This window comes from Strix aluco, chromosome 8, assembly GCF_031877795.1.
Source record: "Strix aluco isolate bStrAlu1 chromosome 8, bStrAlu1.hap1, whole genome shotgun sequence".
Taxonomy (NCBI): Eukaryota; Metazoa; Chordata; class Aves; order Strigiformes; family Strigidae; genus Strix; species Strix aluco.
In genome coordinates this window covers 17,351,758-17,379,026 of record NC_133938.1, presented here as the reverse complement: position 1 = coordinate 17,379,026, position 27,269 = coordinate 17,351,758, and the positions used below count along the sequence as shown (strand labels likewise).

The following is a 27,269-nucleotide window of genomic DNA, read 5'->3' as shown; positions in this document are numbered from 1 at the left end:
TGGGCCGGGAGCGCTTCCTTACGAAGGAGTGTGTCGGTGCGGCTCGGCAGGCCGGCTGCCCGACGATAGGGCCGGCTGCCAGACGACAGGGCCGGCTGCCCGACGACAGGCCGGCCGGTGAGCGTGGCCTCGGGCAGCACAGCCCAGGTGTACTTGAACCACATCGCCACCTGTGGGCCTCCTTCGTTTCTGCATCCCGGGCCTCAGCTGGACCACGGAGACGTGTGCCCAGTAACCGTTTAAAATGTAAGGAAAAAATGTCTAGCTAGGAAAAAAAGGCTTGGGAAAACCCCGGGATGCGTAGGTATGTTTTGTTTCTAATTATATAGCAAATAAAGTATTGAAATTCGAATGGTACCACAGGTATCATTTAAATGCAGGAGAAAACCCTGTATCTGTCTTTCTCCATAGACTGGGATATGTTCAGAGTCTGTGCATAAAGCGGACTGGGAGCTGGTGGAGAGCTTCCGCAGGGAAAAGGGGGAGAGGACCGGTATTGTGGTTAAAAAGAATGTATTTTTTTAGCATAGGTCTATGAAATATATCATCTGGATGTAATCTCCATGTACGTATTACATTTAAACATACTCAGCAGTTTTAGATTTGTTGTTTAGGATCTGGTACAATTTAAAATATATAAAGTAACAAGGCATGCTACAGATAATAGACAGTCACTGTTATTCTCGCTCTCTGACAGCTAAGAGCACAAGAATAGAGCGAATGCCAAGCTAAAATAAAATCTAAGTTGTCTAATTATCTAAGCCTGTAATGGCTGGAAGCTACCAAATTCAGACTCTGGAAGAGCCATCAGGACCTCTCCTGATTGGAAAAGATATTCTACCAAGAAACTCTGCCATAGGCACTAAAATGTTTACTAGTCTTAAAACTGATAGTGGTACAAAAAATGGGAATTACCTTCACAAGGAGCAGAGTTTTAAATGGCTTAATGACATCTTCCAAATACCATTACAATGTTCATATCTTTTTCTGAAATCTGATCTTCACTAATTTTTGTGATTAATTTTAACAGAGGAAACCTTAACTGAGAGCATTTTGCAGAGCAATATTTTTCTAATTTTTCTTTTGTGCAGCATCTGCTGTTGCTGTGCTGTCATCTTCGTTATGTTTTTCATTGTCTATGTGCCATAATGTAATTAGTTAGTTCAACATCATCTGTGCTATTAGATGAGATGTTTCTATGGTAAGTTAACATAGTTCTGTGTAATTGGTAGATTTCAGCAGTAGGCATGAATGTATCCATCAACTTTAGGTCGATTTGAGTCCGCAGGATTTAAATTCACTTGGCATACGTTATCCTTGAAGACTGTTAATTTTGGCTGAATGGATAAAAAACACAATGCAGAAGAAAATCTGGCTGCTTATATCGCGGTACTGTTGGAGTCAGGGAAAGGAAAGCATAAAATTGCTGGCTTAGTAGTTGCAATCTGAATGTCTGGAAAATGTTACAGCCTGTGATCCAAATCATTCTTAAACCTAGACGTGCCTGTAAGATAGCAGGTAGTCCAGAATTCATCAGGGTTATCTCTCCATTCATGAAAGGAGTCTTGGTTCTCTCCCTATATACTGCATTCCTGTGGGACCTCGACAGTCTTCTCCTTTTCTCATTAGAGAAAAATGTTGAGGCTGCTGCTTTGTCTTGAGATCTTCCATGCTGCACTTTGCTAGTCCTTGTGTCTTGGGAGCTACACCTTTTGAACAAACAATTAGACATTTAAAACAAACCCTCTGACCCCAGTCTCTTTGGAAACAGCGATGAAAAATCAACAGCCATTTGTTACTTTAAAGTAATGCATCCCTTTACTTGCATAGGATCTTCTGGTTTAGGGCCCCAAACAATTTAAAAATGTGACTGGATTAAGTATTTCAATCAGACATCCAATGATACGGGAGAGTACGCATCCTGGCAGAAGCTGGGAAGAATCCTGGATGGCTTTACTCTCAGTCTTCTTTTCCTAGCAGTAGACAGCACTGTTTGCCCCAAAGAGCAAGATAATTCACTTTTAGAAATATGTGTATAGATTTTGACTTGCTTATAAATACATGAGTAACTTTATTTACAGGAACCCAGAACCATGGAAGGTAATTAGTAAGCATGGTTCGCTTAGGTAAGGGTTTGCAAGACCCTTTTATCATCACTGTATCCATAACTTAGGACAGGAGCCAAATAATATAAATGTCAGTAATTATAGATATATGTTTATATTAACAATGAAGTCCACTTTAGGAAGAGCTAAGGCTATATTTGTAATGACCTCATATGGCTAAAATTACGTTCACTAATTTGTCCTGTGCACATTCCTGTTGGGAGAATTGATATATTACCACAAGCCATCAGTAGCAGAAAGTCCTGGAAGTGAGTTCTGCGACTAAAGTCAAAGACATCAGAGTTTGAAATTATATGTAATTTATGTTTTAAATTAAAAGTCTCTAGAGACCACTAGAATATGCACATGTAATAATAAGTTCACTACATAAAACAGTCTTACAATTGGAAATGCTATATGAATTTTGAAAGAGGGCTTTACATTCCACAGTCTAGTAAAACAAGGCACTTTTTAAGCAAATCAGTTAAAATTATTTTGATATTCTTAAACATATACTGACAGTTGATTTTTGGGATGATATATCCGTAGAGTGATATTTTGTCACAAATATAAACATGAATGAAGTATTTTTATGATTCAGATGTCACCATCTTTAACAAGAAAAAAAACCTTTGACAAATACTTCAAAATGTAAACTCATATAGAATTTACCATTTAAAGTAAAATGTTTCCTTTACAGATACTTTTATAGAACTTGCATTAACATGTTGCCTCTACTCACTATTCACCATAACAAATGGTCAGGTTAGAGGATGGGACAGCACAATTTGGTGCTGTTTGAAGGCCCAAATTATAGATAAAAGTAGCCACTGAGCTACTTTAAATTTACAGCACAAAAAAGATCAATTGGAAAGGAATTTTAGAAAAAAAGTCTGAGTAATTCAACTGACAAAAATGTTCTTACCTAATGCAGAGATACATGTTTCTAACACCATCATTTATGCTTCTGAACATACATCATATTTTATAACAGTAGGTTTTTGTTAAATCACTGCCACTTCTTTTCAGTCAGAATTCACTTCAAAAAAATTTCAGCAGAGAAAGTAAACTTGTCTCCCCTTTGAGACAAGAAATCATCGAAACATTAAATGTTTTCTGCTCAGAGCTAACTATTCTTTTCTTGTAGACATTTTTTAAAATTTCCTTTGTCAAAGGAACATCTTTTGAAGAACGTAGCTGCGCTTTGGTATGATTTCTGAAAACAGTCCCATGCAGAATTTAGTAAAAATAATGTTCTGGAATAACGTGTTACAATGAAAAATGAAAACTTATCTCTAGCCTCTATTATTTAATTAATTAGCCAAGTAAGTTTAAATATGCAGAAGAAATTAGTATTATGCCTGAGTGAATAAACAGCATGTTTAATATTTTTTGATGGTGTTGTCCACACATAATACCTTTATAATTGCATTAAAATTATTTTCAAAGATGTGTGTCCAGTAGCAAATCCTATGTCATTAGAATATCTGCCTGTTATGTGTGTATCCAGGAAATGAGTTATTTACTGTAACTCATTGCCATGGAGGAGTACGTCTGATATCCTTGTGAAGTTCCCATAACCTCTGAATGATGCTATAATTTACAGAAAGGTCCATGACTGATCTTTTCCACCTATTTTGCACCTATCCACAGAGAAGACCCTTGTGATAGCTGGCTTGGACTATAGTAAGCCAGTGAGGGAACATTGGAGCTGTTTTCTCTGTAGGTCTTCAGGGGAGGTCCACAACCTAGAGATTCGGGGGATTTTGTTGTATGATATGTCATTGTCAGGAAGGCATAGTTTTAGCTAATACATCTAGATGTTTGTGGTGACTGTTTCAGATGGAAATTTGACATTAGCTGTTGTTTCAAAGTGCTGAGAAAAAGCACGGTATGGACTGAGAACTGAAACACACACATTACAGGGATCTCCTGTTGAAGTTGTCTTTTTAATTTAAGGGCTAGCAGCACAGTATGAGAAAATGGAGGGTTACAAAAATAAAGAGGAAGAGCAGCCTGGTGACTTGTGTCTGGCAGAAATGCCTCTATCATATTTGATTTGAAATTTACATAGATGCCAGTAGTTATGACACAACTGTCATTCTAAGTTCACTTAACTGGACATGAAACAATAATGACAAACAATCAGAATGACAGTTCTCCTTCTATTCTGCAGTGAGGTTCTTCATATCTCAATTCTACAACATTCCTTCTGTTCACTCTGCCAGACAAATGTGCTTCTGTTATGATGATTTCTCTGTTTGACTCGGCGCAGCCTTGCTTTCAGGAAGAGTTTCTAAGCTTTCTATTCAGTTTTTTAGTCATACCATTTATCAAAGCAAGAGTTTCTTAGTACCAGTTTTTAACATTAACTCTTTAATAGTTACTTTGCTGATGTAATCCATTATTTAGAAACATTTTCTTGTGTAAGAATATTACATTATTTTTCATATAAAAATATGGCCCTCTACTTTTCTTAAGTTGTTTTTCAGAACTGGAGTGACTACTGTACTCCATGACCATAACTCTTTTTATCATTCTACTATGATTCAGTAGCTTTTGCTGTCTTATAAACAATCTTACAATTAAGAGCTAATGTTAATGGAATAGATTGTTGTCATAGGATAATGGTTTCCTGCTGCTAGATAAATGCTGTGGCAATGCTAGGACATTTATTGAAAGTAATAGTGAAGACAAATCTAGGAGATTTATTTTTAAAGCAGGTGCCACAGATCCAGTGACACCATTCTGTTACAATTGTTTTATTTCTATTTCACTAAAAGACTGATGAAGATGGAAGCATTTTGCCTGATGTATGCAAGTGCAGCAAAGTGACAGTGGCTCATTTCACTGTTACTGAATAAGCTGCATTGCACTTGGCTCAGGAAGAGATTTATTGTGCAGCTCATCCAATCAGAAAACAGTTTATCCATTAACTACAGCTTTAAAATATGTTGTATTTCTATGAACAAGATGGGGCTTGATGCTTTCTTTCCCAGAAGCAGTTAGGCATGGTTCACAGAAAAGGAGAGAAGCGAGGCCCTACAGTGCTTGTTCTGCTGGTCCATCCAGAAGCCCCCCTTTCCTCTGTGCCACAGGGGTGGCAGGTTGGGGAGGGTGAACCTGTCCATAGTGTGTTCCCCTCCTCCCTAATCAATGGTTCCTTGTCTCCCTTCTTCTCCATTGGAGGGTGTTGCCTCAGCATTTGCAGAGCAGAAATGGCAGCATTGTTCTTACCAGCACTGCTGTGCGGGGGGTGGTGAGGCAGGTTTTTGACTAGTTTAACGTTTCCCCTGTCTTTGAGTTCACAGGATCTCGAAGTTTTGGAAAATACGCCTTCTTCCTTTTCCATGACTTTTCAGATCGCTCACCACTGAACCCTCCAACAGAGAACTGTGAAAAGCAGAACTTGTAAAGCTTCCTAGGCTATCTGCTCTTGTGGAATTGCAATAAAACACCTTGATTACCCCAGGTATCCAGCTCCTGCAAAATTGGAGCTGATTGTCAGGAAGTGCATGGGATCCATTCAACTCAACAGTGGGTTGACAGGTATGCACCAGTTGCCTGACTTAGGCCTCAACAGATCTTTTGTCTTTTCTTTTGAACTGTAGAGCAGCTATTCCAAGTGGCAATGTTGTAGCTATGACAGCTAAGGATATCCCACAAATAATAAAAAATACGATCCCTTCCCACAAACTCTGATCATTCCAAAGCATCTTTAAAGTTATGTTGTAAAACAGCCTAATGACTTTATATGACCATAAAGTCCCTGCCAGGATTTCCTTAAGAAACAAACTAATTTTATTATTAAGGCCCAAGGACCTTGATATCAAACCAGCAATTCACTGTTCCAAGGACTTACTCTCTGTAGCTGCTCACAGCACAGCTCTGAATTAACTTCTAAGACCAGAGCTTGAAGGCAGTAAACAACTTTAACCTTTTCTTGATCCCAGACACATTTCACAAATAGGAGTTCAGTAAATGCATGAATTTCACTTTAACTCATGTGCAGACATTTGAAGAACTAATTCATTCTTCATTTTCTGAGTTTTAAGAAAATTTTAATACTAATAAATGGGCAAGTGTTACAGCACTTCTGCCAAAGAGCCCTCAGATTAGGTTGGTCCTCTGCTGAGCCTAGCTCTTTGTGAAAAGCGAGCACCAGAGAGAACATCATAGAGAAGAGCAGAAATGGGAGAGACCTGTAATCCTGACAGAATGAATCCTGGCAGCTGTGAGGTCCATCAGGTCATCTGAAGAACACACAGGCTACAGAGCTCCAGCAAACACATACTCTTCCAACTACATCTCCATAGCAGCAGTGCATCAGACTTGATCTAATGCTTGGGCCTTCCAGCATCAGTCTCCTATCTGAAGTTTAGGATTCACAGGAAAGTTCTAGGAGATGGAGAATTTCCACATCTTTAAAACATCAGTGTCACTTGCCTAAGTACCTTTAAGGATGTGACTGTAAGTATTGTAAAGTCCTATGATTTTCTCAAAATATGTGGTGTACCTATTTAAAGTCCCAACTCTGTAATCATGGTCTTTACACAAATCTGCTTTCAACATTTTTAATAGGAATTTTGAGACTTCCTGGTTAGGCAAAAACATTAATTCTTAAAGATCAACCAGAAACAAATAAAAATAATTTCTTCCCATTTAGTATTCATTTTTTAAATGGTTCTTCATTTGATCTAATATGTAGAGAGGAGTCATGACTTCTGAATTTTTCAGATTGCCAGTATGGTAACCAAATGTCATATCACCACGTATTGAATCTGCTCAAGGAATCCTCCTCAATTCAAGGAATTATTAAACCTATTTTGTCGATAGGCTTCTTCCTATCGCACAGGAGTGCACACAATCGATCAATATTTAACTTCCATACTGCATATTGCTCCCACAGAGGGCCAGAATTCCCCATGTCTGTTATCCTATCTTAAAGCGAATCCCCAGCCTCTTGCAGCTCTTTTGACTAAGGCAGCTGTGTATATCCCGCCTGGATCTGGCCCAGATGCTTTATTTCTATTGCATGAGATGATTAATTCTGTGGTTTCTTTCTGTTTGTCTGATAGACGCTGAGGTAAGAGACTGATGGTTGCTTAGTGCACTGTTATTAAAAAGCTGCTTTTGATAGCCCTGAACAGGCTTGAGTTGTGTGCTACAACTAATCATAAAGCTGCTTACTTGGAAATGTAATGCTTGTTAATACTATACTGTACTTTTATAAGTAAACTCATTTTTGATTGGCTAGAGTTTAACTATAATCAGTAATTAAGGGTCAGCCATCCAGTAAACTCATTAGTTTACACCAATTACATTTGGTATAGTAACTAATGATTTCAAGGATCAAGCCATTTATTTCTAAGCTTTCAAAGTATAATTATTGTGTAAATCAGATAGAGTGTAAATCTCTTCCATACGTTTTGGTTGGTAATTGAGAAATAAAATGGTTTCCAAATGTATTCTCTGTCCAGTTTTTGTTCTGCAGTAGATCTCTCTGGGGACTCTTTAAAGTATATGGAAAAGGTGATGTCAACAGAAGTGTACGCTGGGCAAACTGAGACAGGATTAATTAATAGAGATGAAAGAGAAAATCCAGCCCCTTGCAAATCGTGGTCCGGGCCTCAACTTGGACATCACACCTTAAATGACAGTTTACAATCCTAAGCATGAGTCACACAGATTGACAAGTATTCAAAATATAAGAGAATTAAAAATCCTTTATGTTTAATGTATAAAGGCCTTCCAATATGCAGTCTTTAAAATGGTGTAATCTCTGGAGCATTTTGCTTTGAAGTTTAATATGTAGTTCCTCACATCCACATAACATTTTCAACACGTTAAACAAATTAGTCTCTGGTTACAGAAGTTTTTAGACATTTACAAGTTGCCGTTTAACTAAATTTAACATGTGCCAGCGAAGTTGCTCATGCACTTGTTCATTTAGAAAAATGCACTTTTGGAATGATTAATAAATAAACCAGCCTTTCCTATCCCTTCAACTTTGGTGTTTATTTGAAAGCAATCTACTTTAAAAAGACATTAATATCCCTAGAATTATTATTAGAATAATTGCTTTTACTCTTCTTGGAACACACATTTTTTCTCATTTCCCTTCAGCACAGACAGCTTTCGACTCAGATATAAACTTCTTATTATTATTCCCCACTCCCCACCCTAAAAATGAAGAATAGGAATTATACACTTTTCACTAAGGAATAATTAATTTGTCTCAAGCATTAGAACAGAGAATTGTAGAATGACTTTGAATGGTAGTCTCTAAGGAGTAGCATTGTTTGTTCTCTTCAGTCTTTAATGAGCTTTAGTAAATGGCCAGGAAAAATTACCTTCTTTCTGTAATATGAGAGAAGCGAAGAATGAAGGAAGCTATAGAATCCCTAGGAGAGAAGGGAGCAGCCACACACACACACATGTGCACACACAGACCCCTGTACCACATCGCTTCCAACGGTTATTCTCCTTTGGAACTGAGCACTACAGCTCTAGTTTTTCCATTACAGTTAAAATATATAATGTCCCTAATATTTTTGTAGGAGAGAAAATTCCTGGATGTCTCCCACATACTGACAGTGTCTGGCTTATGTTGGGGGACAACTGCCTATAGCTGAGCTCTGGAAGTCATTCTGGCTTCCTCTGCTTTGGCATTGATTTTGTCTTTTAAGATTCTTTAGTCTATTTTTGTTGTATTTCCACTTTTAAAAGCAATTTCCCTTATAGTGCCCCAGCCTGCTGCCCTGTCTTTTAACAGACTTTTTTTCACTCCACCACATCTTCATTTCACGCCTGTCCAGAATGGTAACTGAGGCAGCAGTGGCAGGTGCTTGTTTCACCTAAGGATACAAGACCTGTTGCCATGGATAACAAAAGTATGTTCAGGAGCACCTTTTCCTTCCCTTCCCGCCAGCCTCCACGTGTGTCCTCACTACCTAGTCCCATAAAGTGTCGGTGGTGCTGAGGCAGCTGCCATTGCCGCTCTGGGGCATGAGGGGAGCTGACCCACAGGAGCCAAGCGAGAACAGCACAGTCTAAAAGGATCTTGTGGAACAGGGGCTCTCTTCAATCCATCCCGCTGGAGCTGTTCCAGGTTGTAGGGAATAATTAAATATTAACTGGATTGCCATGTGTGCTTGCTCTCAAAGCATCACTGAGAGCAAGAAACCTGGGTTCTCTTACTCTCTTCCAGGGAATACTTCCCTACTTTGTATTAAGTATTTATTGGGGTAGGCCCTGGGAGATGTGGTTTCCTCACCCAGGTGAGTGTCTCCACGACAAGGCTGGCAAGTCAAGTGCAAGCTTTCCCACTCAAAGAAAGGACTCGGGTCATACTCCTTACAGAACACCTGATAATCTCTTGGGTAGGGTGCTAATTCAGGGGGCAAGAGATTCAAGTTCAAATTGCCTCAGGCAGAGGCTGAATATAAGTCTCCTGTATCTTGACTAAATTGCACCAGTCAGGAGACTGAACCACAAAAGTTTGGGAGAGGAAGAAGGGCAGAGGAGCAAGGAGGAGAGACACGCAGAAGGTGGCAGCGCTATCTGTCATTATTCTGTGAGAAAAACTTGGCGCGGGTGTCCAGTTCCTAGAAAGCGGCAGAGCAAGCATGGTAAGTAGGTAAAGTAATGCACGGTGTTACACCACCTTAGTCTGATCATGGCTCTGGATCATGGGAGGTGCTCTTATGGCAGACATCAGATTGCTGACTAGAGTTCAGGGTCACGAGGGATGTGAAGAGAGATTATGAAAGTGGGGAGAGCTGCCTGGACCCATCCCAGACATTTAGGGAAAAGATAAAAGTAGAAAGCTGCTGCCAAAGTAAAAATAATTTCTCTCTATCACGGGCCCTCTTCAGTGCAATTGTTAGAGAAGAACAAATGGAGAAAGATGGTTGAAAGACAGATAGGAGACAGTGAGAACAGGACTAGTAAGTGAGGCAGAAAAGTTGGAAAGACGACAAAGAGGAAGAAACATAAGAAAGCAACAGGACAATTGGATGAAGAAAAAGGAAAAGGAAAAACGATGACTGACCAAGGCACTTCACCTCTCATTTCCTCAATCTTCTGGCAATAAAATAATAACAGTAAGAGAATCACAGAGCATTTCAGTGACTTTGAAGGCCGTAAGTATTTGGGAGACATTTAGGTGTCCTGTTTATCAAGATTGTGTTAAAAAGAAAGCAGGAAAATTTAAGAGAATGTTCTGACAAGTCTGAAGCACTGCTATCAGGAAGGAAAAAAGGAACAGGACTTACGTGCTTAATTTCGTATGTGTAACTGAGTATTAAAATCCACACCCAAGCACACTTAGGCTTTTTAATAGTAGAAAAAATTGGGCCTGTTTCAGACCAGTAAGAACACATGGTTTAAGGCATGCAGCCGCTCTTTCTTCCGTAACAACCTACTGTGACTCCTATAATTTATTCCTCCCAAGATTCATTTGAACATCTGCAGTATCATTATTTGAGTTTGTTATACTATTAGCTTTAAAATTTTATAAGCCATACAGTAGGATAGGTGACAAGTTGAAAAGTTAAGGAGGGTTAATTTAGAAGTTTTAAAGCAAAGCTATTTTTGAGTTATACAAGTGCAAAAAAGCATCTGAATCCAAACCTCCATGGTTACATTTAAATAACTCAGAAACTGCTGAAAGGATTTTCTTCAAACTTCACTCAAGACAAATCCCTCTGGGCTAAGACCAAGCATGAGAATTTAACTCAAAAGGTGATTGTTGTCTGAAGGGAGTTTTCTTCCCCCTGCCCTCTTTTTCTTTTCCCCCTCCTTTTGCTTGTTTTGTTTTCAATGTTCTGAAAAAAATAAATAGCACTGAAAAATAAGGGTCTGGAGCGTAACTGTTTCATATCCATTTTATCATTATAATAAGAAAAATGCTGTTTGTAAACTACCTTTTTATTAAAACCAGACCCTCTCCTTTGCCTTTAGCCATTACCAGCAGTCTCAGTACCCACTTCTAGCAGGCATTTGATAATGCTGTAACTGGGTGGCTCAACAGAGAAGTATCAAGCTGTACTCTCAGCCCCATCTGCAGCTTCTTTGCATGCCTCAGCAGCTCGATGCAGCTATAATACTACCCTAAATGGACAACTGAGGATTCCCCTTAACAGGAAGTCTTTGGAGAGCAGACAATCAGCAGCTCTGCAGCACTCTTTCCTTCACTTCCCATCCCCAGTTCATGGGAGGTGAAGCATACTCTATACCTGTAGGCTGACCTAAACTATGTTTTGATTTCTCACTGGTTCAGGATTTGGAAGGCAGAAAGGTAGCTGGTAGTCATGCTGTTCTCAGCTCACTGACTGTTAACTTGGTGCATCTGGCAACCTCATTCATGCTTCCCCTTTACAGTTGAGACCCAGGGACTCACCTCCTAGTCATGTAGCTGTAGGAACCCCTGTAAAAGAAGAACCAGAATAACGAAGGGGGAGTTTTCTATTTTCTTAAAGTCCTTGAAGTCAGTCATTTTTAACAGCAGCATCATGGGTCCTGCTAACCTGATTATCTGAATTTAAAAAATAAAAAAATAAAAAGACAGTGGATTTTTTTTTTCTTTCCTGTTCATTTCAACTCTCTCCCACATTTTGTTTTCTACAAATTGTCCCAGGGCAGACAAGACCCTTTCCCTCCCCCTTCTACCCAGGCTTGCTTCTGATTCTCTGACAGCACCTCCCACAGTTACTTGCTCATTTGTTTGTTTTCCATTTGCAACGTTTGCCCCCTTCAAAAAGCTGGCTTGCCCAGGGAAATTACAGTAACTTATTTCATTTCAAATGCATTCAGAAAGGCATTTTAATTGTTCCTTTTCATTTAGAGCAGCATCCAAATTTGGAACTTGTGAAGAACTGAAGGGGAAGGTTTGGAATATATTTGTTGAAATAATTCACCACATTTAACTCAGGCAACTCAGATATGTGTGGAAACAGCTTCCCTTGCCTATCTTCCATATACATGACCTGGATTAAAAGTTGCTTTGGGCAAGGGCCAACTCATTGTTTGTAGCCCTAACACAATGCAGCTTCCAAGCTGTGGCACTACTGTAATACCTAGGGATTTGTTTCAGGGGACCCTGATTTTGGAAACAAAATACATGTTTCCTGATGACTGCTAACACTGAACAGTGGGAAGTATAGCTGAAATGGGCATAGGGAGAAGCATTGGGAATCCAATGTCTTGGGTTCAGTTCTTATTTGTTTTAATTTTGGGGAAGTCTACTGTGGCAAAACAGAAAGGCCTTAAAGTTGGGTATCAAGATGTGATAGCTTACAGAGGGATAAGCAGCTCCTGGGAGCTCCCTGCTTTACCACCCTATAGGAGCAGGCAAATTCTGGCAAATGTTGAAAAAAATGAGATTTTTTTTTTAAAATCACAATATTTAAATAATCATAAAGCTTTTCCATTCATAAATGTCCCATCTGCTCTCTACCACCAAACTTCTGGGGTATCATTTTTCAGTCAGCACTTGGCACCCAGCACTTTAAGCTGTCTGCTGCTATCTCATTCATACAGCTTTTTCATTGCAGGTCAATATTATCTGACTAGGTTCAGATTAAATCTTAATACACCATTCATCTGGAAAACCCCAACTCCAAGCACAATGAAAAATTGCAAATATAAACAGTGCTGTTTCCATGGATGATGACGTATTAAAATGTATCCCAAAGGGAAGAGCAGCAGGAAAAAGAGGAATGTGAAATTATGATCACAGAAGAGAATGCCCTTCTTTTTCAGCTGAGATTTTGTGCAAAAAGGAATGTGGCAAAGAGAAGAAAGGTCTGTCTCCTCACTGCTGGTTCTGTAGCAAAGAAGATTTTTCACATCAGCCATGATAAAATTAAGCAGAGAAATAGCAGATCAGAATTGTACAGGAAGATGTGAAATGAGGAAGTGCTGTTCAAGGATGGCAAAGTATAATGAAGGCAAATGGAAAGTAAAAGCTGAAACTGGAAGAGATAAGCTGAAGGAGCCTAATATTAAACACAAGTTTAATTAATAAAGATAGGCAGATCAAGCTGAACAGAGAAGACTCATTTAAAATGTCAAAATATATCCTTAGTTGCGGCCAAGTAAAAATAAAAGCAAGGTATGTAGAAAAAGCATGAATGTTGAGGGGTGAAAGATTGGGTTCGAGGATGGAAGTGCTGAGAAAACCTGAAACTGCAGAGAAACTCTTCTGGGAAGATGACAGCACTGTCTTTAGTGCTTGTTGCTGTCTTCCAAGTACCCAACATACTGCTCCATCAGTGAAAGGGATCACAAATTACCTCCTAATCTGTTTAAGCTAAATCAGCCAGATTCATTTCACCTGGTGATGACCATGGATATGAGCTAACCAGTCTGCCTTTACTTGTAGTGCATTAGGGAAAGCTTGCTTGGCCTCTTCTGATGGCAGAGCTATAGGGAGACACGAGAGGCAAGCAGCAAAATGGGGTGTAATTTTCAGCTAGTAAATGGTGGCTAGGCCCTGGGGAGGAAATTTGTTTGGTCTAGGAGAACACATAAACATGTAAGACTGGAGCCAATCCAGACATGTGGAAGGATGCAGGTTTCTTGAGGTTGAATAAGACTCAAGGAAAAAGTTATCATCAGCAACACAGGGTGCAAGAAATGTTCATCTCTCCACATCCCACTGATATGAGTAATGAACACTTTTAATGTCTTTGCTACTGGTGCAAGGATAATCACTGCAGGGGTGTATCTATGTGCTTGGGAGAAGTAACAGTTACTGGTTGGTTAGTAACTAACTGGAGCCATAACAGAAGAAACTCATGATTTTACTGCCTCTGGTCCAATAGAAAACTGAAATCTATGCTACTTAAGCTTCATATACTCAGCATTTGCAAATGCCAAGTAATCAAAATTTTTACCAACATAAAAGTGAGGAAAGTTGAAGAGCAACTATACATAAGGGATCACTAGGACAATATACAGTGACTTTCACTTCAGGGTAATAGTTTAATACCAGTGTTCCTTTAGGGACTTGCATCAAGTGAATTGGTACAGTTAGGAAGCACATCAAAAACTGAGCTTGCATACCATTAATTTACTTCTATTATCCAGAGTGGTTCTGTTCTCCAAGGTAGGTAGATCATGGGAAGTCTGTTTTGCTTCAGCTATTGCTATAACAATTCAAAGAGAGGGAACGAGAATTCTGGTTCTAAAAGTGGATACATTCTAGAAACGTTAAAATAACATCTTAAACTGAAACATGGAAATATTCTTGGTAGCCCCCTCTGTGGTGCTCCCTGTAATTATAGCTGAGAATAATCATAAATCAACTTTTTGTAAGAAAGAGGCCACCCCTTCTGCATTTCTAGAGGCACTGCATCTCTAAAACCTTTGCAATTACTTTTATATCTATCTTCTATGTTATAATTTAGATTGAGACTTTTAATATCTGACTCAGTAGGTCTTATTTTGCTTAGTTCTCCACCATTTGTCTCCTTATTTTGGGTGCCTGTCATTCACATTTCTGCAAAGTTCAGCTGAAACCAGTAGTGCCCTGTTCATGTTACTGGTACTTTGCATTGCAAATATTAAGAAGTAGAATTTGCAATCCAAGTCATTCACAGAACATTCTTATACAGCACATAATTTGCCAACAGCTAAATTAATCTTGCTTCACAATGTGAGGCTGTGTACATGTGGTTTCTGATACAAAAGGCTCCAGTGAAATCAATGGTATAGGCATTATATTAACTCAGACCCAGCTTTTTCAGGTCCACGAAGCTTTGTCATGTACCTGCTAATTTAGAACTCAAACGTAAGCAAGAATCTCAGCTCTCCCTTTTAAATGGTGTGAAGTTTCAATCCAGTTTACCTTGCATAGATGAAAACATATATCAGTAGCTGGACTCCACTGCACATGCTAAATTAATGAGCTGGGGATTTGACCACATGTGTAGATACACTCTGGGAACCTGAAGACCTTTCCCTCTATACTGCATTAGGTTTGGATGTATGCCAAAGAACTATCTACAAGCTAAAGGGAAGTGGGAAAGGCAGTCTGGCCTACCAGTTAGCACCAGGGTCTAGAACAAGGGTGTGAGCTACAGGTCAGGGGTCAAGCGCCATCCATACCCTCCAACTGATGATCAGTTGAAGAAATGCATGTGCTGCTGCAAGCAGCACCACAGCCCACACCGTCTCAGGACAATGTCTGGGGTCACCACTGCTCAGCTGGGAAGGGCTTTTCCACCCCTTCCCTCATTTAGGAGGGAACGTAGTACAACACAGATGATCTGGAAGAAAGCTCCAGGAAGAGGGTGACACAAAAACTTCCTACGTTTTGGCTCATTGCCTGGTGTACTACAAAACAAAGCACATTTGGGGGTTTTGTCCTAGTACGTCTTCAAAGAAAGTGTGTAATGACAAGTTGGTCAGAATGCAAAATGAATTTGATAATAAAAAGACAAAGCATAAATGTTCATGCACAACCATCAAGTGTGCTTTGGCACCATTCACACTGCATGACTTTTGTTGACCTGACAAGACTGTGACCTGAAATACAGACATAAAACCAGCAGTGTGTCCTCAACTTCTGTCTCCTCTTTGCCTTGTCCCAAAGACCATTGACCCAGAGGGATGAAGCCTTGCACTTATCATTCTCAGACCTCCATGTGTCTGAGTCCATTCATAAACAGCTCCTTTCTGCGGAACTAGTCTAAACTAATTCTCTTCATACACTTGTCCAGGAAACAGCACATCAAATCCCAAGTTATTTCAGTTGTGCATAATAGTGGAAACAAACTTCTCTGGGCAGATGTTCCTGAGCAAGTAATCTCAGAAACATGACTACCAATGCCAGATGTCTTTGGCTTCACAGAGGAGGTTGAGGTAAAGCTGGGAAAATCGCAGAATAAAGCTAATGAATAGGGGTAGGGTATAGAAAACCAAAATGTTGCTGGAACATTAATTCAGCTTTCACTACAAGAGCAGAGCTTGCAAGACACATTCAGATAGCACTACTACTGGTCCCCTCTGGTTAGACTCCTCCCTATGTACTACCAGAAGAATTAAATCTAGGCCAGATTTTGCTTAGGTACCAAAGGAAAAAGGAAATTATATTAACCTTCTCTGTGAATCTGAACAACAGAATTAGTAACGATCTTTACACTTTAAATTTATTATAAAAGTGTGTTTACCTTAGCTTATCAGATCAAGCTTAGTAAAAAATCAAAAATCAGAAGTCCCGTGATGTGAGAACAAGTTACACTGAGAGTGAAAACTCAGCACATCCCCAGACTGTGGGATGGGAGGGCCATCTGCTATCAACATTTAGGACACGTACTTTGGGTGGAAAGTTTCCTTGCAGCCTCAGGCTTTGTTATAGTAACAGAGTTCAGCTCTTAAGCTCTTGTTCTATCCGTAACTCTAGTTCAGAGCACCTCAAATCTAGGCCTTGCTGAGGGTCCTAGTGTACTATCCTCTAAAAGGGGGTAGTTCTTTATCCTGGGGTCTCTTGGTGGAGTCATGCTGAAATCAAAAGAACTCTGCACAGGCACAGGAATCCCTGCTGTCATAGTATAAACAAAGTTTGTCCAGAAAACAAACACACAGGTTTTCTTCCTTGACGAAAAGCCAGCAGAAACAATTTGATTATATTTCTTTCTCTCTCTTAGCTATACAGGAATGGCATTTATTTTTTACATATTTTCATTATGCAAAGTCACACTGGACCCAACAGTGCAAGCATCTCCTTCATTCTGCTGGTGTTTGGCATCTTATTAGAAATGTTATCAGAAAGTAAACACAATGCACAGGCAGGTTTGCTGTGGAGTAACGAGGTTTTAATACCATACCATGCCATGTCGGCAACTCAGAAATGTTTTAACAGGTTAAAACTATTTTTGGTAATTACAAAGAAGCTGAAAGGAGAAGCATCCCCTCAAGCTGACAACATACATTTTATACAGAAAGAGACAAGATATGAGACCATGAAAATTGCACAGACACAAATATTTGAGATGTAACTGAGAGGCAGAAAAATATATTAAAATGATCATTGATTGAGCAACATGGAAAGAATTCTCTCAGCAGGAAAAAACAGATTTGCACAGGTCTCTGAGAAAGCACAACAGACACCATTTTTGTGACAATACTTAACACTTCCACCTGAAATTTTAAAGCCACCTCTGGATATTGATGACTGTCTCTTTTGATATAGCTGTTATTGCTTTTTTTACAGATAGAAAAACCAAGTTTCTGGAATGACTAGGAGACTTTCCTAAGGTCAAACAGTAAGTCAGGGGTAAAGACAGAAACAGTCTAGTTCTCCCCAATCTTATTCTCAATCCACCCCATTAACAGATTGTACAGCCATGAAAAATGATCTCTTCCCTGTGAAAAGGTAGGTTTTGCAAGGAAAATCACAAGTTCCACCTGTCTCTCCAGCTGATATTAGCAATAGTTAAAATTTCATTCTGCAGAAAAACTGCCGATGCAGCACTTGTAAAAAAACACCAAATTCATGTGCAGATCAGAAATTGCCAGAGTGCTTTCAGCAGCTGCAACTACCGCACACTTTCAGAGAGTCATTTGAACTCATCAGATCTGACTCTGGGGTAGACAGCAAAGCCCAGGTGGCTTGGTTGTACAGAAAGCCCTCGTGCCTCATGTGGGGTGAGGCAACGTGAGGTTGGGGCCCTGCAGATTTGCACAGGCCCCAGGTTAAGATGGGGCACACCAGTGCTGCAGCCCCGCCCGGCCCTCCCGCAATGCCGGTAGATAGAGGACGCTGACAGGACGTACACACATGCAAATGTTTAAATACTGGTTGTTGGGGACTACAGGAAAGCCTACATAGACATTTCGCCTTGGGATATTTTCTCTACTCTATTTCAAAAAAGCAATAAAAATATGTGCTACTCTGAGGGCTCTTTCTCTGCTTAACCAGCCCCTTTATTATTATCTAGCTTCTCTCAGAATATACCCTTCCTCTCAACAAACCTGTACTGCTCCAAAGGGCAAAGCTCAGTTCTCAGGCAGGGGTTGTCGACGCACACTTTTTCACTTGCCTGACTTCTTTCCAGCACAGGTCAAACTGGGATGGATTTGAGGGTGTCCATCCACAGGCCTGTACAAAGCTGACCTCTTTTGCTGGGTCAGGTAACCCTCGTGCACAGACCGGCAGCACGAGGCGCGAGCTATGCCATGGCCACAGGCAGCCCTGCGGCCCAGCCTGCGGTGCTGGAAGCACACAGGGCAAAAAGGTTTTCAGGAGTGCTGGCCATCCACATCCCTGGCAGAAACCAGCCGGAGGAAGCTTGGAAAACCCGGCCCTTTTATTCTCCAGAATTAAGACCTTGATTAGCTGCTGGCGCAAGACCAAAACTCCATCTGAAATGCTTTAGACATCCCATCTGCGCTCGGTTTGGGAGTCTGAGGAGCGCATGCTGTGGCCCACTCCTCACGGGTGCCAGGCAAAAACAAGGGGAAAGAAGGGGGTGACGAGATGGGTGGAGAAGAGCACTCCCAAGCCCCCACTCTCTCAGGAGGTGCACCCTCACCTCCACACCCATGCCCGCAAGGGGCCCTCCAGGCCGTCCCAGCCCCGCATGTCTGCCAGCCTGGCTTGGCCCAGGGGCTCCCTGGCCGCCCTGGGGGTCGCAGGCTGGGTCCTGGCACCCCACGCTCTTGGGCCGGAGCCTGGCCTCTGCTCCTCATGAACCCGCCAGGGCAGGGCCCACACCCAGACAGGGCCACGGGCCCTTCCCTCCCCTCTACCCTCTCCCTCCCCAACCCCCCGTGGTCCTTCATGAGTCCCCGCACTTTGTGATAAATTTCATAATTATTCAGCCCTTACTACCAACACCGAAATTCATCACTCAAAGCAAATTAGCCGAGATTCATTAGAATAAGACATCTAGTAGGCACATGTACTTTATTAGCCTCTTACACCAATAGTTTTAATTAGGTACATATTTCACAGCTCTAGAGCTACTCGAGTGAAGGGCTGCTTTTATCTCTTTTATTTACAGTAACAAGCTATCAAACAAATACCACCATAATTAAACTCAGATGCAAAAAAAAAAAAAAAAAAAAGAAATTTTTATTAACGGTGACCTACTCAAACCTCAGGTTTGGTCAACTTGGGATGTTTAATTAATGAATGAAATACCCTGCAGCCGGGCAGGATGCCGGGGCAGGGCGGCACCTGCCCTTTCCCCTGCCCCTGGCCTGGCAGGCCCTTGCTCCATGTCACCTTCAGGTAGGGGAGGAGAGCTCTCCCTCGGATAGATACCGTCGTGATGAGAAAAGTGATTAAAATCCAGAACATTTCTAAATTATTAATGAGGAATTTAAATGATGTTATAAAAGAGGGAAATACAGGCGAAAATGTTACACATTCATGGAATTTTTACTCATGCATAATAATAAGTTGAAAACACTTTAGTTATAATACTTCCTAAATTAAAGGGCGGGAGGCGGGGGGGGGGGGGGGACACACGATGTGTTTCTCGGGCCCGCCCGCCCGCCCGCCACTCGGCGATCAAGGGCGCCACCTGCCGGGCGCTTCGGCGAAGCGCGCCCGCCGCCGCCGCCCGGCGCAGGGCCGACGGCTGCCGGGGCCGGGGCCGGGGCCGGGGCCCGGCCGCGACGGTGGGCTCTACCCGAGCCCGGGGGGCGGGGGGGACCCTGCCCGAGCCGAGGGGCCTTGGGCCGCCGTCGCTGGGGGCAGCGGCCGTGGCTGTCGCAGTCCCACTACAGGGTGTGTGGCGGGGCTGTGGTGTCACTCCTGCCGCCTGACGCTGTTCCTTGCTTTCTCGAGTACAGTGTAGAGACAGGCTCTTAACTTTACAGGTGTTAACAAGGCCTGCTTGCTTGGAGAGAGCGCCTTGTCTGCATACATTTAACCGCCCTGTCAACTTTCTGAGGCTAGTGCTGTAAATTTGTTAAAAAAATATAGTACCACAGAGAATAATCATGTGAAAAGAGCCGCTTTCTGCGCCTCTGCGTACACCGAGACCGACGTGCTCCCCGGGCGTTGGAGCAAACTGCTGCTGCCCTTGGGCCCACCAGCTCCACAGGTCTGGCCGGGGGGGTGTGTGTGCACACCTAAAACCCCACTGAGCTGCCTGCTTGTGATTTTGGGTCCTTGTGAATAACAGCAACCGTTGGTACCAAGAGAACAAAAGGTTTCCCCAGGTCAAAGCTGCAAGCGGCATGTACCTCACATAGCTATATTTTTGTCTAAATGTCTGTGCAGCTTTTTTGGTAAAGACTTCCCATGCTGTCTCTCCAGACTCCCTGTACCCACATGCTGTGTGTGTGATCCATAGAGTCACACAACACTTAAAGGTCCCATCTCTAAAGACCTATTTAAGGTTTTATACAACAGGCAGTCATTTTTATCGTCTACCACAAATTCCAGGCATCATTTTCCTATCCCATGGCAGGGGGGAGAAACCTGCAAGCCAACAAAAGTAGCAGTCACTGGGACACAACCTTAGCCACAGCTTCTCGGACCTGCATGTCCCTCCAGCTGAATTCCTTGGGGACATCCTGTACTTCCAGGTGCCTTTCAGTCTGATAAAGCTGCTTTTGGTAGCTCTGCACAGCAGAGCCACCATCTGATTACAGCGGCAGCAAATAAGGCAAGAACAATCCCAGGCCATTCTGGACTGTAAGGTCTATGCAAATGCTGCAAGTCCTGCTGAATGCTAACTGGCAGCTCACACCAATTACTGAGTAATGGGCTCTCCACATGCCCCTTTACTTAACAAGTAGACACGGTCTGCACTCACTTTTGGAGCTCAGTTGTCTCTGGTTGTAACACCAACTGAATGCTTTGCAGTGGGCTAGCCTCACAGCGACTAAAGCTCAGATCGTTATAGCGAAGTCTCAACCAAAAGAAACTGCCACACTCTTCTCAATTGGAGCAGATGAAATAAAGGCTCTTGGACACAGTTCCTATCTAGGAGCCTGCCAGAGCCTAATAATTGCAACATGCTGTGATTCTAAAACAAATGTGTCATGGAGAGATACCCAGGCTAATTCTGAGTGAGGTAAATTTGCCTGGATGAAATTCTTTGTTAGCACAGTGTTATTTCTTCCGCTGCTCCAGCCACTTCTGGTCCCTTTCTCTGTGGCACTGCACAGAGCACATTTGCTCTTGTGAGCCACACAGCCATGGTCCCTCTGGATAGAGCAGTGACATTCAGATCAGAAACAAAAATTTGTGCTTTCTTTCCTCCTTTGCTTCCTATGGAATCTTCACTGATCATATTCTCATTATTCCTTTGCCTGGACAGCACTACCTAAAATTTTAGCTGAATTTTAGGCACTATGGCTCCTCTACCTTTTCTGTCACAGGAGAACTCATTCCCTGTCTTTAGCTAGATGGAGAAGCAAACAGGGTTTCACTGAATGCTCTTGAGTTCCACATTTTCTCCCTAGATCTTCAAAGGAATATACTGAACAGAAGATAACAGAGAAGATCCCTGTGAAATCATGGTGCAAAAAGAAGTTACTGCCAAATAATCCCAAAGCATCTGAGATAGTTTCCACAAAGAAAGCAGCAGGGACTCCTAAAACACAGTTCCCATACATCCTTGTTAGGAATGTGACACCATTACTTTCACAGCTAATGCTATGAAAGACTGCTGAAATGTTCAAAGGAACTTTGGTAGGTTTATTTTTCTCTTTGGAAAACAAAAGTTATCACTAAAGGCCTTACAAAAAGTAAGAAGCTTTCACAACCTTGAGTCTCTACAGGCAGCAAGTACATGCAAAATGTTGTCCTCAGTTTATATTCTTTAGCTGTTTTACATTTTTGACACTGGGAGGATGGCATTTGTAGCCAGGTAGTTAGCATCAGATTATTATTTAATGCAACCAGCTGCATGAGTGCAATGCTGTGACTGAGACTTTTACATGCATGCAAGTCAGTGACTTCAAAACCATGATTTCTGCAGCAGCCATGATTGGCACCCCATGTATTATGGGCTACCTGACAGTATTATAGACAAGGAGCCATCTCTCTGTGTGCCAGAAGAGAGAAACCAGTCACTGTACTGAAGGCCAACTGAAGTTTTAGGTGCCCCCAAAGGCCCATTAAATTCCAACTTCATGGGTTTATTACTGTACACTAAACTGATGTGGCCATCTTTATCTGAAATTAGTTTTTTCCTAACTTTGTATATACATGTGCAACACAGTGAAGTAATGATGGTGGTTCCATACTTCTTCCCCATCATGTATTTTAGTTCTATGCCTTGACATCCTGTTAACTGTAGTTACCAGGACAGAATTTCCCTTGGTGTTAGTTTTAGAGCGCATATGGGAGGTGGAAAGAGAACCCACTGACTGCACTAGTTCATTGTGTGAACCAGGCAGTAAATACAGATGTGGAACTCCATATTCATGTCTCAGCACGGTTATATCTTCAGTGTCACACCTGCAGGTATTTATATGATCACACACTGAAATAAATGCAGTGTGTGTGGGTGTGTAGAGCTGCACCTGTACTTATAATGAGACATTCAAAGAAATCTAGTAAGTTTTGTTGCAATCCCACTTGTCAAAAATGTTCTTGTACATTTTGTCCTGTATGGTCAGTAGCCTCATCCCTGCTGGTGAATCATTCTCTGGACTGGACTGGACTGCCCTAGGTACCCATCTCCTTCCCTCAACCCAGAAAGAAAATCTCCTACTTTGTCACTTCCTCACTGCTTTCATTCTAAAGACCAAATCCTGTAAACCATCTGCCTGCACAACTTCTGCTGAGCTTGAAGTTGCTGGAACTGAAACTGGGCACAGAAGGCAATTTGCACACCCTTTGGGTCTGCATATTTGCCTGCTTCATAAAGAACATACAGGCTTTCCCTATAAGGCAGCTACTGACTGGCAAGTCCTGCTCTGGCACAGAAGTATTATACATCCTTGGATGGGTTTTGAGAGCCCTATTTCAGCCAGTGTGTCGTGGTTTAACCCCAGCCAGCAACTAAGCACCATGCAGCCACTCACTCACTCCTGCCCCCTCTCCCAGTGGGATGGGGAGGAGAATCGGGAAAAAAGTAAAACTTGCAGGTTGAGATAAGAACAGTTTAATAACAGAAATGAAATAAAATATAATAATAATGCTAAAAATATAATAATAATAATAGTAATGAAAATGAATATAACAAAAAGAGAGAGAAATAAAACCCAAGAAAAGACAAGCGATGCACAATGCAATTGCTCACCACCCGCTGACCGATGCCCGAGCAGCGATCCGCCCCTCCCAGCCAACTCCCCCCAGTTCATATACTGAGCATGGTGCCCTATGGTATGGAATAACCCTTTGGCTAGTTCAGGTCAGCTGTCCTGGCCGTGCTCCCTCCCAGCTTCTTGTGCACCTGCTTGCTGGCAGAGCATGGGAAACTGAAAAATCCTTAACTTGGGATAAGTGCTACTTAGCAACAACTAAAACATCAGTGTGTTATCAACATTATTCTCACACTAAATCCAAAACACAGCATTGTACCAGCTACTAGGAAGAAAATTAACTCTATCCCAGCTGAAACCAAGACACAGTGAAAGGACACAAACCTAAAACCTCATGGTTTATGTGCAGTGCAGAGCCTAATACTTAGTATATTAAAAATACTATTACATCAGTCAAAGAGCACAAGGAACACAGACTTGTTCTTGTTCTTCAGAGGAGGAAACTGAGCCAAGGTATCCAAGTAAATTGCCCAAGTAAGCATCAAACATTAGGCTAAATTTTGGAACGTCCCTACTTACCTGGAATTTCAAATTGCGAAGTAATTTAAAGCTCCTTAAGGCTGAACAATTGCCTGTGAGGATAGGTAGGCATCTCATCATTGATGGTGGCTTAGGGCACAAGAGAAAAAAAATGAAACCATTATTGCCATGCAAAAGCACTGTAACCACTGGACATTGACTTAGAAACATTTGGACTTTGTGTTGTAGTTCAACCCCACCATAAAGACATGAAGCCTGCATATCTGTACATATTTTAAGGAAACAGGAATAATAAGAAATAAGTTACTCTTTCACTCTTTACCACCAGACTCAGCATTTCCTAATGGCAACTGTAGAAGGAAGTACTGCCTAGTCTTTAGACCAAGGTACTGCGAGTAGAGAGACAAATTCCACTCAGATTTTTGCTTGTAACTGGCTAAATCAGTCAATCATTCCATGCCTTAGTTAACACATCAATATTGCAGGTATTATAATATCTCAAAATATTTCCTTTTACCAAAAAAAGAGTCCCCTCTTTGCCCAGCCACATATTCTGTTTCCCCTTCCTTTCAGATGAATGCTTTGGCAAAAGAGAGATTTGTTTTATGACATTTACTGCATTTGTTGTGCTGACATCACAGAGTCAACAAGAACAAGTATTTATACTTCTATTATGCTTTCATTGAACTGAACAAGGTGTTCAACAGGACATTTTAATTATAATCCCACTTCTAACAGCGTGAGTAAAGGTGTTTAAAAAACACAATCAAGCATGAAATAGAACAGTAAACATGCCATTTCAATTACAAAATTATGTATAAGCACATCCTTGCACAGCACAACGTTTGAAGACTGAGAGAAATGCTAAAATCCTATCTGAAACCCCGGGAGGTTTTGTGCACGGGGTTGAAGGAGCTGAAATGCTCTCTCCTCACTCTTTTGTGCACTCACATTGAATTTTTTACTCCAGAGAGAAACTCACGAAGTCCCAAACTGACAATTTTTGCATTGATTTCCATGGAGGGAGACTAGCCATAAGCTTTTGTTGTGTTGCAGTATCATGTCAGACACTTGTTCTGTTTGGGGAGCTCTTTTTTACTTCCCAGCCCAATGGTGCTGAAATTGAAAAGCAAATACACTGGCAGATCCTGGCATTGTTATCCACCACCATCTACCTGTACTGTGGTGTACAAACTGCTCTCCACCAGCAATGCAATGGAGTAAATACTGTATGTATCATGTTTATAGATACATGTGACCCACCAGAAACTCCTGGACATCTATGGTCCCTTTGGGCACACCAGGATACTGGGCTGCCCTGCAAAGTGCCGTAAATCCCCCAGGCTGCCGTAAATCCCCCAGGCTGCCGTAAATCCCCCAGGCTGCCAGGAGGGAGAATTTCATCCCTCACTCACCACTATACTGTGGGCTTCACGGAGTTCAGGGAACAGATACAATATACTGTTTTACAGTGAACACTCAGGGGAATGTATTGAACTCTAAAACTGCACTCTGGAAACAGTGGGAGCTGTCTTCCCATTGCAGAGACACTCACTCCAGGAGCTTCTGAGCAAGTAAATGATGCCTCAATTTGGTAAAGTCCACCTTCTCTCCAGTGAATCAACACACACTGCTTAAAAGAATACAGCAAGGTTGTCACAGAAGCCTGTCAGTTGTGACAGCTGCTGTTATTCAGGGATTTTTGGCATTGTAGACAAAAGGGAACATTGGTGCGCCAGTGATTAGGGCTGGGGACAGGACGAGGAGGTCTGGTCTGTCCCTGTGGAGGCAAGTGTGCCAGGAAAGGGCAGCTGAGGTGGGAAGCTGGCAGCTGAGGGTAGACTTGCTAGATTTCTGCAGCCAGACAGGAGTGTGGACAAAGGCTGCTGCTAGGTGGGACTTTTCTCTGGCCTTCAGGCAAACTCCTCTCCCCGAAGCAGATGTCCAACTACTGGCAGCATGATGCCCAACTACTCCAGCACTCTGGAAGCACATATCAAACAGGCAATGAGGCCGCAATCACTTTGCTGCCCTAAATAACTGCCTGCTTGACCAATGTGTAGAGCCAGCTCTGATGGGCACATATCAGAAAGACCGGGGCACAGCACTGTCCCACTAGCAAAGATGAAACCTTTTCTTTTCTGCATGTGATACCACTGGGCACTCGAGAAGCAGCTGGCAATGCAGTGAATATTCTTACTAAAGCACAGCCAAACTACTTCAGCCTGTCCTCTGCAGCCCTTGGGGAGACAGTTTCTCCACACAGCCCCAGAGAGGAGAAAATTGGAATGACTCACATTTCTGCCATGCAGATTAGACTTGAACCAATGCTGGATGCATTAAGTTCCCAAAGACATCTGGAGATCATAACTGGTACTATCTCGTGATCTGGACTATTATCTTTTCCACAAACCATACTGTTCTGTTTAATAGACTATGCGATTGTCCGTGGTACTGAATCATCTTCTAAAAAATCTGACCTGGAAATTACTCTGTTATTGTGATTTGAAATTAATAACTTTCTCAAGAATTTTATGGTCACTTAGATGAACCTGTAAATACAGCAGATAATTAGGTGACGTATGTAAGAATCAATATTTGATAAACTGTTAAACATACATGTAAAAGCATTTATTTGACAAGAAACTATACTGGCATCTGTAGGTATTTAATAGCACAGACAGCATTAAAAATGTGACTGCTATCCCTTTTTTGAAATACAATTTGTTACTCTCTCACTAGCCTTTCAGAGCCGAAGGAAAAACTCAGCATATTTTTTCCGTTTCTGGAAGAACCTGTCTTTCTCAAAATGCCAGAGCACCTCATTAGTGGAAGCCTTGGTTAGTTTGTAGATAGCTGGCAGAGGTGTTTTGTTGTGCTTGTTTCCACTTCGTTTTTCCCCGCTATTATGAGTAAGTAGAAGTAAAAGCATAGTTTTCATTGCCTTTAATGGGAGCAGAATCTGCTTTTACTTCATAGCTATTTTCCATTCTTCTCCTGGCACTACACAGAAACTCATGTGAGGTGAGACGCAGCAGTGAGGTGACTTGGCGGTGAGGGTTCCAAAAGCCAACACTAAATGCAGATAACATATTTTTGACTAGTTATGCACATTTACAGGCCCTGACAGAAACCTAAGAGAAGCACTATATGGAGAAGTCATTAACTGAGATTTAAATTTGGGAAATACAGGAAATATGGGAAAACCTAAAATTTAAGGCCCACATTTAACATCTCTCTACTTCAAGCAAATCAGCAAATGGGGCAAGGCTGTAAAGTTCATTTATACTAGAAGAAATGAACATGAGACCTACCTGATTCCTGCATCTTCTCCTTGAAAGTACCACTTTGGTAGAGGAAAGCCATGCTGCTTTTGCTGTCTTTCAGAAACTGCTAGAACCAGTTCAGATCCTCCCCACCTTCTGGATAAATCAGGTTCCAACC

At 41.7% G+C, this 27,269-nt stretch overlaps 1 long non-coding RNA gene across 1 annotated transcript; it reads right to left on the bottom strand.

Moving 5' to 3' along the window:
- Positions 1–496: 496 nt before the first annotated feature.
- On the bottom strand, positions 497–27,269 carry LOC141926836 (uncharacterized). Its single transcript, XR_012624218.1, has 3 exons — positions 27,140–27,269; positions 23,865–23,954; positions 497–1,709 (listed from the first exon to the last, which is right to left on the bottom strand). It is a non-coding gene; the product is annotated as an uncharacterized LOC141926836 (long non-coding RNA).